The sequence below is a fragment of the Eptesicus fuscus genome, chromosome 9 (genome assembly GCF_027574615.1).
Source record: "Eptesicus fuscus isolate TK198812 chromosome 9, DD_ASM_mEF_20220401, whole genome shotgun sequence".
NCBI lineage: Eukaryota > Metazoa > Chordata > Mammalia > Chiroptera > Vespertilionidae > Eptesicus > Eptesicus fuscus.
Window position 1 is genome coordinate 92,795,399 of NC_072481.1, and position 15,788 is coordinate 92,811,186.

General features: G+C 44.9%; 1 protein-coding gene across 3 annotated transcripts in view; it reads right to left on the minus strand.

Annotated features, from left to right (window-relative positions):
- RIPK1 (receptor interacting serine/threonine kinase 1) overlaps positions 1 to 420 on the minus strand; it is a 54,526-nt gene extending 54,106 nt beyond the window's left edge. For 2 of the 3 annotated variants that reach the window (XM_054721553.1, XM_054721551.1), the window contains exon 1: positions 100 to 420. The gene's annotated coding sequence lies outside the window, so the exon portion shown is untranslated. Of the gene's footprint in view, positions 1 to 84 lie in introns of all 3 variants that reach the window. The other variant, XM_008159926.3, reaches the window with a different exon arrangement.
- Positions 421 to 15,788: the final 15,368 nt, after the last annotated feature.

Here is a 15,788-nt window from a genome sequence, read left to right on the forward strand (position 1 = left end):
TCGGGAGCCCCGCCCACCTTAGTCCCGCCCCTTCCGGCATCCCAGTTCGCGGAACTCGCCGCTGCAGCCTCCGCTTAGACGCACCCGGGAATTATTTACTTTCGTTTTCGCGGCAAACCTCTCCAAGCTCGGGGCTGAAGGAAAGTGGTGGAGGTCCGGAATTACTCCGATTTCGCGGCCGCCTCGCAGGGTCGCACCCGGGAAGGACGCCGGAGCCTGACGGAGTCCACAGGGACAGCTCGGCGAGCTCGGGGAGACAGGACCGCAGCGGCCGCCCGGCCCCGCGCTCACCGCACCCGGCTCGGTGGGCAGCGCTCCCTCGGCCCGTGGGCCGCACGCTCGGCACCTGACGGTGTGGGCCGGGACCGCCGCGCTGCGGAGGCCGCCCCGGGGTCCGGGTCCGGTGTCCGCGCTGCCCGAGCCTCAAATGAGCGAACTCTGGGGCGGGCAGCGGGGCGTGGACTGCTCGCTCTGCCTCCACCCCTTCCCCCCGCGGAGGAGGAAGACGGGGGCGAGCGCCGCCCTGCGCCGCGGCGCTCCGTACCCCGAGATCCGAGATCCATTGGCATCCCAGCCTTACTCTGAAGCGGATTGGGAGGCCTGGAAAGAGGACATGTTACCTGGTCCTAGAAACGTCTGCCACCGGGAGAGGGAGAGGCAGCTCGGCGGGGTTGACAGCGCCGGTGGGTGGTAGGGGGTGGGTTACCCAGGGGACCCAGGGGGTGGGTTACCCAGGGGGTAGGATTCTAAGCTCTTTATAGCAGACCTAGACCCTCAGGCAAATTACCCTCTCCTCACTTGTAAGTTGAGGCTAATAAAATCTCTGGGGCTGTGGAGGGAGAAATGTGGTAATTATTTATTTTGTAGCCTTTTAAACTGGTGATGGGGAAGTCTCAAGCAAATTGGGAAATGATTGCTATAGTGCTGTATTAAAAAGCCAATAATTCATACTGCATGATCACATATTGTAAAAAGATACAGTCACGTGAATGAGAAGCTACAAACTGAAAGAAAATATTTGAAAAAGACATGTCTGATAACTGTTATCCAAAATACATTTGACCCTTAACAACTTGGCTTTGTACTTTGTGGGTCTACTAATACGGGATTTTAAAAATCTGTTTTTAAGTGGACCCACGCGATTCAAACCCACCTTGTTAAAGGGTCAAGTGTATTTCTATGGTGGAGGGCCCGCTTAAGTTATACCCAGATTTATGGCTGCTTGGGTGGTGGATGCCCCAACACCCCCACCTCTTGTTTAAGGGTCAACTAAAAACTTAACACTCAACAATTAAGAAAAGGAATAACCTAATTAGAAAATAGACAATATATCTGAATACACATCTGTGGGTACAGATGGCAAGTAAGAATGTGAAAGATGCTCATCATTATAGGGAATTGCAAATTTGAAAAAACACCGGGATATCACTCTTACATATTTTCTAGAATGACTAAAATCCAAAATATTGACAATACCAAATGTTGGTGAGGATGTGGAACAACAGGAATTCTCATTCATTGTTTGCATGAATCAAATTGGTACAGCCACTTTGGAAGAAAATTTGACAGTTTTTTTGTTTTGTTTTTAAAGCAAAAACTGTCTTACCATATGACTCAGCAACCACATATCTTGGTATTAACCCAAACGAATTGAATATTACTCAGTTCCAAAAAAAGAAATGTGCTATCAAGCCCCCAAAAGACATGGTTGAACCTTAAATGCTTATTTCTAAGTGAAAGAAGACAATTTGAAAAAGTTCATAATATGTGATTCCAACTATAACATTCTGGAGAAGGCAAAATTGTGGAGACAAAAAAATCCATAGTTGTCAGGTTTGTGTGGAGGGATGGATCAATAGGTGGAGCACAGGATTTTAGGGCAATGAAATTATTATGTATGATACTATATTGGTGGGTACATTATACATTTGTCAAAACCCATAAATGTACAACAGTGAAACCAAATGTAAAGTATGGACTTTGCTTAATAATGATGTGTCAGTGTTGGTTAATGCTTGGACTTTGCTTAATAACAAATGTACCACACTGCAAGATGTTGATGATGGGAGAGGCTTTGTGTTTTGGGGGACTGGGTGTTGGAGTGGAATATGTGGGAATGACTCAGCAACCACATGTCTTGGTATTAACCCAAATGATCTGAAAGCTTATGTCTACACAAAAGCCTGCACATAAATGTTTATATAGCCCCTTTATTAATTGCCAAAACTTAAAGGCAACCAAGATTGTCCTTCAATAGGTGAATGTGCCAAAAACAAGCAACAACAACAAAAACCACCTGTGGTCCACCCATACTGCATGATGACTCACTTTTGCTGTGAAACTAAAATTGTAATAAATAAATAAAGTTACATATATTATTTAATGATTTAATGAAAGGGTTACCTATTCATTTAACAAACATTTCTAAATAGTGTATAACAAGTATGTACTAGATACAAGAATATCTGATGGAAGATACAAATTATACAAAAGGGCATTCATTCAATAAATATTTACAGATTACCTGTTTTAGGCACTAAAGACTTGATTGTTAATAAACGAAATATCTCTACCCTTATGGAGCTTACATTCTAATGGGGAAGATGAATGAATGAATAAACTAGTATGTTAGTAGCAAATATTAAGAGAGAGAAAGCACCAAAGTTGGATAAACGTTCATATATGTGTGGGTAGTATATCACAATTTTAGATTGAGTGGCCAAGGAAAATCTCACTGTAAAGGTAGGTAATATTTGAGTAGACAACTAAAGGAAGTCAGGGAGAAAGCCATGAGGATATCTTGGGGATAAGCATACAGAGCAGAGAAAGGAGAGCAAGGGCAGCAGCTCAGAGATGGGAGCAGAGGGAGAAGCCATGTGGAATAAACAAGACAAAGTAATAGAGGATCAGGTCAAGGAACAGGGAAAATGGTGTGAGGACTTATGGATGATTTTTTTTTTTAATATGTCTGTTGATTTCAGAGAGGGAAAGAGAGAGAGAAACATCAATAATGAGAGAGAATCATTGATTGGCTGCCTCCTGCACACCCCCTACTGGGGAATCAAGCCTGCAACCTGGGCGTGTGCCCTTGACCCAAATCGAACCTGAGATGCTTCAGTCCGCAAGCTGATGTTCTATCCACTGAGCCAAACCAGCTAGGGCTTATGGATGATTTTATGAAGATTGTTTTTTATTCTGAATTAGTCGAGTCATTGGAGGGTTTTGTGCAGAGAAGAAGCATACTCTATAATAGGACTAGAGGTCTGGTGCATGAAATTCATGCACGGGGGTGGGGGGGGGTCGCCTCAGCGTGGCCTGCACCCTCTCCAATCCGGGACCCCTCGGGATGTCTGACTGCCTCTCGCAATCTGGGACTGCTGGCTCCTAACCACTCGCCTGCCTGCTTGCCTGATCGCCCCTAACCCCTCTGCCTGCCTGCCTGATTGCCCCTAACCACCTCTGCCTGCCTGCCTGATCACCCCTAACTGCTCCCCTGCTGGCCTGATCACCCCTAACCGCCTCTGCCTTGCCCTGCACCCAGGACCCAGGATTCCCTTTTCCAGCCGCTCAAAGCACCCGGGACCTGGGCTTCCCTCCCTCTGGCTGGCCGTAGGCACCCAGGACCCAGGCTGGCTTTGCCAGGGCCGGCCACAGCTGCAGGGGACAGTGGGCAGGCGGCTTCGCCTAGGCCCTAGCTGCAGGCACCCGGGACTGCAGGGCGGGCAGCTTGTCCCTCACCCAGGCCCAGGCGCAGGCACAGCCGCTGGCACCCGGGACCGCAGGGCGGGCAGCTTGTCCCTCTCCCGGGCCGCAGCCTGGCTGGTCCCCATTCCTCTCTTGTGAGCTCATTTGTACCTGGCTGGTCCCCATTCCTCTCTCCCCAGTGTTGAGTGTCTGAGCAGTTCTGGCATGAGGGTGTGAGGGCGTGATGACCATTTGCATATTAGATCTTTATTATATAGGATTGCTCTGGTTGCTGAGTTGAAAATAGACTGCAAAGGGACAAGAGCAAAGCAGGAGGTTATTGCAGTAATACAGACAGGTGAAGATGACTTGATGAGAGTGATAGCAATAGAAGTAACAATAAATTGTTGGGTTCTGGATAAAATATGAATGTGGAAGTGACAGGATTAGCTTAGGGACCAGAAACAGTGTAAAACAGTGTAGGAAATAAAATAACTGGAAAGTTTTTTTTCCTGAGCATAACTTGAAGGACAGAGTTGAACAGTGCAAGCAGCAAGTTTGTGAAAATAGATCTCTGTGTGAACATGTTAATTTGAGATGTCTATTAAACATCCAGGTGGAGATATCAAGTAGGCAGGTGGGTATCTGAATATGGAGCCCAAGGAAGGGGTCCAGGTTGAAAATGTAAATCAGAATGTCATGAACACAAGGATGGCATCTAAAGCTGTGAGTCAAGATATCAAGGGAAGGAATGTAGATAGAAAAGAGGCCTGAGGAATGAGGCCTGAGGTCCTACACTATTTATGAGTTGATGAGATGAAGAGCAGCCACCAGGAAACTAGGGGAAACGAGGTGTGTGGGGGGATCCTTAAGAGAATTATTAGTTGTGCCAAATGCTGCTAATATGTCAGGAAAGATGGACTGGGAATTTACCATTGCATTTGGTAACATGGATATTTTCAAAGACCACAATAATGGAAGTTTTCATAGTATGGTGGGAGTAGATTCAAGAAAATGTTTGAGGACATGGGGAGAGAGACTGAGTACAGTTAGGTCTTAAAAAGGCATTTTTCAGAAAAGGGAATGAGATGAATAGGACAATAGTCAGAGGTGGAAATGGTGTAAAAAATTTATTAAGATCTCATATTTATTCTAAGAAACTTCACAGTCTTTTGGAGAGATGCGGGGGCCAAACATGGCGGGGATCTCCCTTTTCCGCGTCCCACACGGAAAGAGAGATGAACGAGGGTTAGGGTTAGGGTGAGGGTGAGGGTGAGGGTGAGGGTGAGGGTGATGGGTAGGGATAGGGTTAGGGTTAGGGTTAGGGTTAAGGTTAGAAAAAAAAAAAGGAAAGAGAGATGAACGAACCAGTTCTAAATGGAGGCGGCCAGGGATTGAGAAATAATAGAAATAAAGAGAGCAAGATGCAGAAATAGATTCACAAAGCTGGGGGCTGGGTGGGACGCCATTTTGTCTGCTGGAGAGGCAGCATGATGTTGACCCTGAGCCACACAGCAGGTTTATCTTATATCCCAAAAATCCAGGAAGTAACACCAAAACTTAGGATCAAAGGAGCTTATTTGCATTCTTAACTAGGCCCCAGCATTACTGGATTTACATATCTAGACCCGCCCCTGCTGACACCTGGGCTGCTGTGAAGTCAGAACTGATTAACATGTCCAGCCTCATTGGGGAAGCATGTTCCCAGGGCGTGGCTCTGCCTAAGCCCTGAGTTCAGCTGACGATAATTAAAGAAAATTGCCCATGTGTTTTCCCAGGTGGCCCTCTATAGAGAGACATTTTTTTCCCCCATACAAATGTTATTTAATAAGGGGAATGATAAAGGTATGAGCCGGGTGTTATGACAACAGGAAAAGGTTCTACTTATCAGGATAATAATTCTACTCAAGAGGAAGAAAATCAGGAAAGACTTCACAAATATGAATAGAGAAATTCCTATTCTGGTCTTGATAGAACATACAGAATGAATCCTTCCATTGAAAACAATAATGCAACATGGACAAAACATGTAAAATGACTGCTTGAAGGCATCAGAGAGCAGCTAACACGGAGAACTAAAGCGGCTACCATCCTTGAGAAGAAAGCATATGAAGTGAGCTCCATATTCATTCACACAGCGTTTTCTCTCAGGACATTTCTAATTCTGTGTAAAGGGAAATAGAGCCCAAGCAGAAAGTAGCAGTTCCACTGGTTGAGTAGGTCAGAATCTGGAACCTAAGCAGCAAAACTTAGGAGAGTACTAAAGAGAAACGACTCCAAAATTGTCCATTGAAATTACCCTGCAATGATTGGCTGATGACTAAACTGCACATTTGTAGGGACAGACTCCAGGAAACCCAGCAGGCAAGAGCAAATCAGAGGCTAAAAAGCTGAGCAGAGTTTTCAGTAGCTCCATAGTACTAGCAAAATAGATGTTGGATTTCAAGCCCTGCCAAGCTGGAGAGGCTCTGAGGAACACTCTAATCTTTCTACCAATATATCAGAGAAGAGGCAGGCCCTATGAGTTAAGACCATGCTTGTTTTAATCTGCCCAGGCTACCATAACAAAATACTATAGACTGGGTAGCTGAAACAACTCACATTTATTTTCTCATTGTTCTAGAGGCTGGAAGTTTGAGATCAAGATGCCAGCATGCTCAGTTTCTGGCTAGGCCTCTCTTCCTGGCTTGTAGGTGGCCACCAGCTCACATGACCTTTTCTTTGTGCACCTGTGGAGAGAAAGAAAGCTCTATGGTGTGTCTTTTAATAAGAGCACATATCCCATGTGAGGGTTCCATCCTCATGACCTCATGTAAACCTAATTACCTGCTAAAGAACCCATCTATAAATGTCAGCACACTGGAGTGTTAAGGCATAAACATAAGAATTTGTGGTGGGGGACACTGTAGTGGTATTTCTTTCCCGCATCATCACGGAAAAGGTACTGGTCCGGTTGCTGAGTGGAGGAGCTGGGGATTAAGAAATTAAAGAAAGAAAGAGACCAAGAGGCAGAAATAGATTCATGAAGCTGGGAGCTGGGTGGGCCGCCATTTTCTCTGATGGAGAGGCAGCATGACGACGACGCACGTTTATTTAATAGGCCTAGATTTACATATCTAGTCCCGCCCCTGCTGACACCTGGGCTGCTATGAAGTCAGGACTGATTAACATGTCCAGCCTCATTGGGGAAGCATGTTCCCAGGGCGTGGCTCTGCCCATCGCCCTGAGCTCAGCTGAGGATGGTTAAGGAAATGCCCATGTGTCTTCCCAGGCGGCCCTCTACAGGACACAATTCAGTCCATGGCAATGTCCTCAAAGTAAGAATGTGACTCAAGAATAAGGACAAAATAGCACAGCTCTAACAAAGCCTGGCTAAAACAGGACCACAGTAATTTGCTAGTATATTTTCTGTTTGCCAGAGGAAACTTAACCCCTTTTGAACAAAGGCAACATCATCTGCACCTCTACATTTTCTTATAGTGTCTGGCATCCAGTAAAACAAGTATGAAACTTGCTAAAATAGGAGAAATTATTTTTTAAAAAATAAGAGAAGAAAAGACAAAAGAAATAGTACCAATGGAAATACAGGTATTGAATAATCAGACAGGGACTTAAAATAATTGATAAAAATTTTTAAACAAAATAGATGAAATAAAAAAAGTCTCACTAGAAATCTGGAAGCTGTTTAAAGAAAGCCAAATGGAGATTCTAGAACCTGAAATATATTATATTTGAAGTTAAAAAAGCAAATGGATGGGTTTAAAAAGCAGATAAAAATAAGGATTAGTGAACTGAAAGATAGATCAGTAAAAAATAGCCAGACTGAAGAACAGAGAGAAAAATAGATGGAAATAGAAAGGAAAAAAGAGGATAAGAATCACATGGGAAATGATGAAAAGGTCAAATATTTGTGCTACTGAAATACCAGAGGGAGAGAATTGGAAAGGAGACATATAGGAAAAATTCCTGGCCAAAGTTTTAAACAATTTAATGGAATAATTAACACATTAAAGAAACTTTACAAACCTATACAGGATAAATACAAAGAAAATTACACCTAGACACAGAATAGTCAGCTGAATAAACAAACAAAAAGAAAATCTTAAAAACAACTGGAGAGAAAAGAACTACTACCTTCAAGATGGTAACAGCAATACAGATGGCTGATTTTTTTAAAACAGAAATTGAAAACAAATTGTCACCTTTAAAGTGTTGATAGGGGAAATATATACTGAGTGGCCAGATTATTATGACCACCCCATCAGTACTTCGTTGGGCCACCCTTTGCCTTCAATACTGCGGCGATTCTTCTTGGCATTGACTCCACGAGATGTTGAAAGGTGATGCGAGGAATCTGACACCATGCCTGATGAATAGCACTGTCCAGTTCTGTGAGATTTGATGGTTGTGGAACCAGCTGCCTGATGGCTCTTTTAACTTCGTCCCACAAATGCTCAATTGGGTTGAGATCTGGTGATTGTGGGGGCCACCTAAGCAAGATAAAGTCTCCCTCATGTTCTTGAAACCACTCCTGCACAATACGAGCACCATGGCATGGCGCATTGTCTCATTGGAAGAAGCCATCTCCATTGGGATACGCCATCAACATGATAAGGATGAACTTGATCAGCAATGCTACTTAGGTATGTTGTGCTATTCAGACGTTGTTCCACATGAATTAAAGGGCCCAAATCATGCCAGGAAAACATGCCCCAAACCATAACACTGCCCCCACCAGCTTGAAGGGTTGTACTCATGCATGTGAGGTGCATGCTTTCATGCTGTTTCCACGAAATTCTCACTCTGCAATCTGCATGATGCAACTGGAAACGTGATTCATTGGACCACATGGCTTTTTTCCAATGCTCGACTGTCCAATCCTTGTGTTCCTGTGCGAATTGGAGATGTTTTATCTTGGTAACTGCAGACAGCAAAGGTGTTTGAACAGGCCTTCGGCTTCTATATCCCATACAATGCAGTGTACGGCTAATTTGCCTACAAACGTCAGGTGGTCATAATAATCTGGCCACTCAGGGTATATCTATACCTATATCTTCCAACCTAAAGTTTTATAACTAGCTAAAATATTCTTCAAAAACTGAAAGCAAAATAAACTTCCCACCCCCTTCCCCAAACAAAAGCTTCAAGGATTTATTGCCAGAAGAGCTGCATTACAAAAAAATACTAGAGAGTTCTATTGGCTGAAAGCAAATTATCTCAGGGAGAACACAGAATGACAGGAAGGAAAAAAAATACTGAAAAGGAGAGAAATGTGGAATCCTATATAATAAAAGCCTAATATGCTAAGTGTCTGGTCATCTGTTCAACCAATCAAAGCGTAATATGCTAATGATATGCTAAGGCTGCTCAACTGCTCGCTATGACATGCACTTACCACCAGGGGGCAGATGCTCTGACTGGTAGGTTAGCTCACTGCTGGAGTCTGGCTGATCAGGACTGAGCGAGATGGGCCGGACAGGCCCTGGAGCCCTCCTGCAGTTCCTCCCCGGCCCTGATCATGCACTGGTGGGGTCCCTTGGCCTTGCCTGTGCCCTCTCACAATCTTGGGTGAGGGACACCCCCCCCCCCAGTGCATGAGTTTCATGCACTGGGCCTCTAGTAATATAAATAAATGTTGAATGTTTAAAACAATAATCATGATGATGCCTTGTGGGCTTTAAAACATAGAAATGAAATCTTACCTAATAATAGACAAACATGTAAATTGACAGTACCTTCGCTACGCCCACAGCCAATCAGAGTGACTATGCAAATTAACCCCCCAAAATGGCGGTTAATTTGCATACATAGGCACCCAGCGCCTGTGTCCCAGGAACATCCTGGCACCCAGGTCACTGTGAGGTAAGGCCTGGTGCAGGAGCGGACCCCCTGCAATCGATCGCAGGGAGCTGGGGCTCTGCTCCTGCTCAAGGCCGAAAGCGGACCCCCTGCAATCGATTGCCTGGGCACAAGCGGACCCCCTGTGATCGATGGCAGGGAGCTGGGGCTCCGCTCCTGTCCTAGAGACTTTTGGTCTGGGCAGGGCCCAGCCCTCGATTGGTGTGAACTATAGAGGAAACACCTTTTCTGACTGACCATTGTCTAAGCTTCCTGTATGCCACTGGTAATATTCTTAGTAACTTGGGTAATAAGAATCCAAAAAGGTGATCTAGGGTTTTTCCATCACACTTCTGGAGAAAAAAACGAAGGTCCGCTGCTGGAGGGCTAAGAAATGTCATATCCTGCCCTAGCCAGTTTGACTCAGTGGATAATGCCTCAGCCTGCAGACAGCAGGGTCTGGGTTCGATTCTGATCAAGGGCATGTACCTAGGTTGCAGGCTCCTCCCTGGCCGGGGCCCAGATCTGGGCTCATGCAGGAGGCAACCAATCAAGTGTTCCTCTCACTTTGATGTTTCTCTCTGTCTTTCCCTTTCTCTTCCACAGTCTCTAAAAGTCAATGGAAACATATCCTCAGGTGAGGATAAAAAAAGAAAAGAAAGAAAGAAATGCATATCCTATGAAAGACACATCTTGAAAATGCCTAAAGAAAGTTGTCATTTTTTTCTTGGTGAAGGGACTGAGTCTGTGTTGATGAAAACACCTTGGTGGCTGTGGTGACTGGTAGTGGCTGCAGCAGTGGGGTGATGGGGCTGGTGCTTCCCCTGATCAGCCCGGTTGCCTCCCACAAAGGGAGGCCAGACTGCGGCTTAGGACATCAGTAGGACATCCCCTGAGGGCTCCCAGTATGTGAGAGGGGGCAGGATGGGCTGAGGGACCCCCCACCCCCAGTGCACGAATTTTGTGCACCGGGCCCCTAGTATATGATAATTGTACAAATGAAATATATGGCAATTGTGCAACATGTAAGCAAATGAAATTAAACTATCTTTAGTTTCTAGCATTGTTTGTGAAATGGTAAAAATATTAATTTGTGGACTACCTATCTCAAAATAAATAGTAAATTTCTATAAGATTAATATAAAATGTATACATAAAAAGATTATACAGGGCCTTAACTGTTTGGCTCAGTGGATAGAGCATCGGACTGTGGACTGAAAGGTCCCAGGTTTGATTCTGGTCAAGGGCATGTACCTTGGTTGTGGGCACATCCCCAGTAGGAGGTGTGCAGGAGGCAGCTGATTGATGTTTCTCTCCCATCAATGTTTCTAACTCTCTATCCTTCTCCCTTCCTCTCTGTAAAAAATCAATAAAATATATTTAAAAAAAAAGATTATACAGGGAAATATCCTATCTAATAAAAGAGTTATATGCAAATTGACCATACCTCAGCTATAGCCACAAGCCACGCTCACCAGCCAATCAGGAGCGAGTATGCAAATTAACCCAACCAGATGGCTGCGGCCACAGAGTGAGCAGGAGGCTTGGGTTTCCCCGGCAATGGAGGAAGCCAAGCTTTCTGCACACCCTGGCTGGCCCAGGCCTCCACTCAAGGCTACAAAGTTTCAATTATAGAAGACAAATAAATCCCCAAAAAAGTGGCAGCAGCCACGGAGCTGGAGAGAGCAGGAGGCTTGAGTTGCCCCTGGTGATGGAGGAAGCCAAGCTTTCTGCACATCCTGGACTACTTTGGCCTCTGCTCAAGGCTACAAAGTTTCAATTACAGAAGATAAATAAATCCCAACAAAAATGGCTGCGACCACAGAGTGAACAGGAGGCTTGGCTCCGCTCAAGGCTACAAAGTTTCAATTATCCTACCTAATAATAGACAAATATGCAAATTGACCATACCTCCAACACACCCACAAGCCACACCCACCATCCAATCAGAGCGAGCATGCAAATGAACCCAAACCAAGATGGCTACAGCCATAGAGAGCAAGGTTTCCTAGGTAACAGAGGAAGCCAAGCTTTCTACCTGCCCTTGCCAGGCCTAAGCCTCCACTCAAGCTACAAAGTTTCAATTACAGAAGGTAAACAAATTCAAACAAATGGCGGCAGAATGGAGCTTGAGAGAGCAGGCCAGGGTTGCTGCCGGCAACAGGGGAAGCAAAGCTTTTCGCACACCCTGGCTGGGCCCACCCGCTTAAGGCAACAAAAGTTTCAATTATAACCCCAACAGAAATGGCTGCTGGCCTGGAGGGAGCCCCAGGCTTGGCTCCGCTCCAGGCTACAAAGTTTCAATTGTAGAAGGAAAATAAATTCCAGATACCAGGGCCTATGCTTGGGTTGCCAGGGGGCGTGGCCAGCCTGCAAACCACCACAGACCCCTCGCTCAGGCCGCCCCATGCCCCAAGGGAACACCCACCTGATCCAGGACACCCTTCAGGGCAAACCAGCTGGCCCCCACCCCTGTACCAGGCCTCTATCCTATCTAATAAAAGAGTAATATACAGATTGATCATCACTGCAACACACAATATAGCTGCCCCCATGTGGTCAAAGATCCTGCCCCCATGTGGACACAAGATGGCCACCACAAGATGGCCAGCAGGAGAGGGCAGTTGGGAGGCACCCAGCCTGCAAGGAAGGGCAGTTGAGAAGGACCAGGCCTGCAAGGGAGGGCAGTTGGAGGTGATCAACTCTGCAGGAGAGGGCAGTTAGGGGTGACCAGGCTGGCAGAGGAGGGAAGTTGCGGGTAAACAGGCTGGCAGCAGAGTGGTTAGGGGGTGATCAGGATGGCAGGCAGAAGCGGTTCGGGGCAATCAGGAAGGCAGGCAAGCAAGCAGTTGGAAGCCATCAGTCCTGGATTGTGAGAGGGATGTCCCATTGGAGAGGGTACAGGCTGGGCTGAGGGACAACCCCCCTCCGTGCACGAATTTCATGCACCCGGCCTCTAGTAGAAGATAAATAAATCCCAGATACCAAGGTTTCCACTTGGGTTGCCAGGGGGCGTGGCCAGCCTGCAAACCACCACAGGCCCCTCACCCAGGCCGCCCCACACCCCAAGGGAATCCCCACTCTGATCCGGGACACCTTTCAGGGCAAACCAGCTGGCCGCCACCCATGCACCAGGCCTCTATCCTATCTAATAAAAAAGTAATATGCAAATTGACTGTCACTCCAACACACAAGATGGTTGCCCCCATGTGGTCAAAGATGACTGCCCCCATGTGGACACAGGATGGCCGCCACAAGATGGCCAGCAGGGGAGGGCAGTTGGGAGGGATCAGGCCTGCAAGGGAGGACAGTTGGGGGTGATCAGGCCTGCAGGGGAGGGCAGTTTTGGGGGACCCAGGCCTGCAGGGGAAAGCAGTTGTGGGGGACCAGGCCTGCAGGGGAGGGCAGTTAGGGGTGACCAGGCCTGAAGGGGTGGGCAGTTAGGAGCAAACAGGCTGGCCAGGGAGCAGTTAGGCATCAATCAGGCTGGCAGGGGAGTGTTTAGGGGGTAATCAGGCTGGCAGGCAGAAGCGGTTAGGGGCAATCAGGAAGGCAGGCAGGTGAGCAGTTGGGAGCCAGCAGTCCTGGATTGTGAGAGGCATGTCCAACTGCCCGTTTAGGCCCGATCCAACTGGGATTGGGCCTAAATGGGCAGTTGGACATCCCTTGAGGGGTCCAGATTGGAGAGGGTGCAGGCTTGGCTGAGGGACACCCCCCCCCCCCACCGTGCATGAATTTCATGGACCGGGCCTTTAGTAATAACATAAAGCATTTTAATAATCTAAAATCATGCAATGAAGAGAAAATAAAGGAACAAAGACAGGTAGGATAGCAATGGCCCTGTTTAAAAAGAGAGGACCCGCCCAGCTGGTGTGGTTCAGTGGTTGAGTGTCAACCTATGAATCAGGAGGTCGCATGAATGGGTTGCAGGTTCAATTACCAGTGTGGGATGTGCAGAAGGCATCTAATAGATGATTCTCTTTCATCATTGATATTTTTCTCTCTCTCCCTTTCTTTCTGAAATCAATAAAAATATATTTTTTAAAATAATATAAAAAGGCCCACTGATATCAGGAATGAAGAAAAATGACATCAATACAAAATTTAAAATGATTGAAAGTAAGGAATTATTATTAACACTTTTATGCTATTAATTTAATAATGTAGATGAAATAGAGAAATTTCTTGAAAAATATAATTTGCCAAAACTTACTTAAGAAGAAATAGAATATTGGAATATTCCTGTGTCTTTTGATGATATTGAATGCATCATTTAAAATCAAACAAAAGTCCACACCCAAATGACTTCATTGGTATTTTTTCCGAACCATTTAAAGAAGAAATAATGAAAATCAAACATAAACTTTTCTAGTGAATAGGAAAAGAGGAATCTTTCCAAACATTTTTAATAAGACTAACTCAACCTTGGTAGCTAAACTTAACAAAAACAGCACCAGAAAAGAAAATTACAGCCCAATATATCTCATTAACATAAATGCAAACAATCCTAAGTTAGATATTGTCAAACTGAATCTAGCGACATGTCTACAGAATAACACATCATGACTAACTAGGCTTTATTCCATAAATGAAATATTAATTTAACATTAAAAAATCAAAGCAATTCACCACATTACAGAAGAAAAAATCATATGATCTACTCAAAAGATGTTAAAGAAGAATGGATAAAAATTCAAGACTTGTTTATAATAAAAACTTTCAAAAAATAAGAATAGAAGAGAATTTTCATAAATGGATAAAGAATATTTACACCAATGTACAGATAACATCATACTTAATCATGAAATATTAAAGAATTTCTTTTGCAATCAGGAGCAAGACAAGAAGGCCTACTATCATCACTTCTCTTCAAAATTGTGCTGGAGTCTATCACCAGTGTAATAAGGAAGGAAAAGAGAGTTAAAACATAAAAATAGCATGGCTGGTGTGGCTCAGTGGTTGAGCATCAACCTATGAACTACAAGGTCATGGTTTGATTCCCAGTCAGGACACTTGCCCGGGTGCAATTCCCATTAGAGGTCATGCAGGAGGCAGCCGATCAATGATTCTTTCTCATCATTGATGTTTTTATCTCTCTCTCCCTCTCCCTCTCTGAAATCAATAAAAATATATTAAACAAACAAAAACATAAAAATAGTAAAACAGAAGAAACAAAGTTGTTATTATTTCAGATGACATGATTATGTGTGCAGACTATTCAAAAGGATCCAAAACAAACTTAAAATTAATATGTGACTTTAGTAAAATCATTGGATTCAAAATAAATATTAAAAATCATTTCTATTTCTGTATCTAGCAAAAAGCAAATAAAAGATAAAGAAACAAGAGCCATGGCATTTAAAACAGCAGTAACATTGGGACTCATACACTAAAAAAGGACTATAAAATATTACCAAGAGACATGACAAAAGACCTAAATAAATAAAGGGATTTCTCTTTCTAGATTGGAAGATTCAATGTTAGTTCTCCTCAAATCAGTTTTTTTGTTTTTCATTTTTGGCTAGTGCTTTTGATGTCATGTCTAAAAACTCTCTATGTCAGCCCAGGTCATGAAGTTTATTCCTATATTTTCTTCTAGAAGTTTCTTTTTAATTTTTTATTTTTCAATTATAGTTTACATTCAATATTTTGTATTAATTTAGGTGTACAGCATAGTGGTTAGATAACCATACACTTTACAAAGTAGTCCCCAGTATTTCAAGTACCTACCTGGCACATATACATTATTATTACAATACTAGAGACACGGTGCATGAATTTGTGCATGGGTGAGGTCCCTCTGGGTGGCCTGCAGGGATTGGGCTGAAACCTGCAGTCCAATGCTGCCTGCAGCTCCTACCTGCTACTCCCGCCCATCCTGGCCCCACTGTGCCTGCCGCAGGCTTGCGCCCAATCAGTTCTGATCCAGAGAGGCTTGTGCTGCCACAGCAGAGCTCACCAGCCATGAGCCCTGTGTCTGGTGCCCTCCCAAGGGGAGTGGCCTGCAGGATTGGGCTGAAACCAGCTCTCCGACATCCTCTGAGGGGTCCTGGATTGTGAGAGGGTACAGGCCAGGCTGAGGGACCCCAATGGTGTGTGATTTGGCCAGGGAGGGACTACGGGAGGGCTCTAGGGCATGTCTGGCCCATTTCACTCAGTCCCAATCAGCCGGACCCCAGCATCAAGCTAACCTACCAGTCAGAGCAACTGCCCCCTGGTGGTCAGTGCATGTCATAGCGAGCGGTTAAGCAGCTTTAGCATATAAT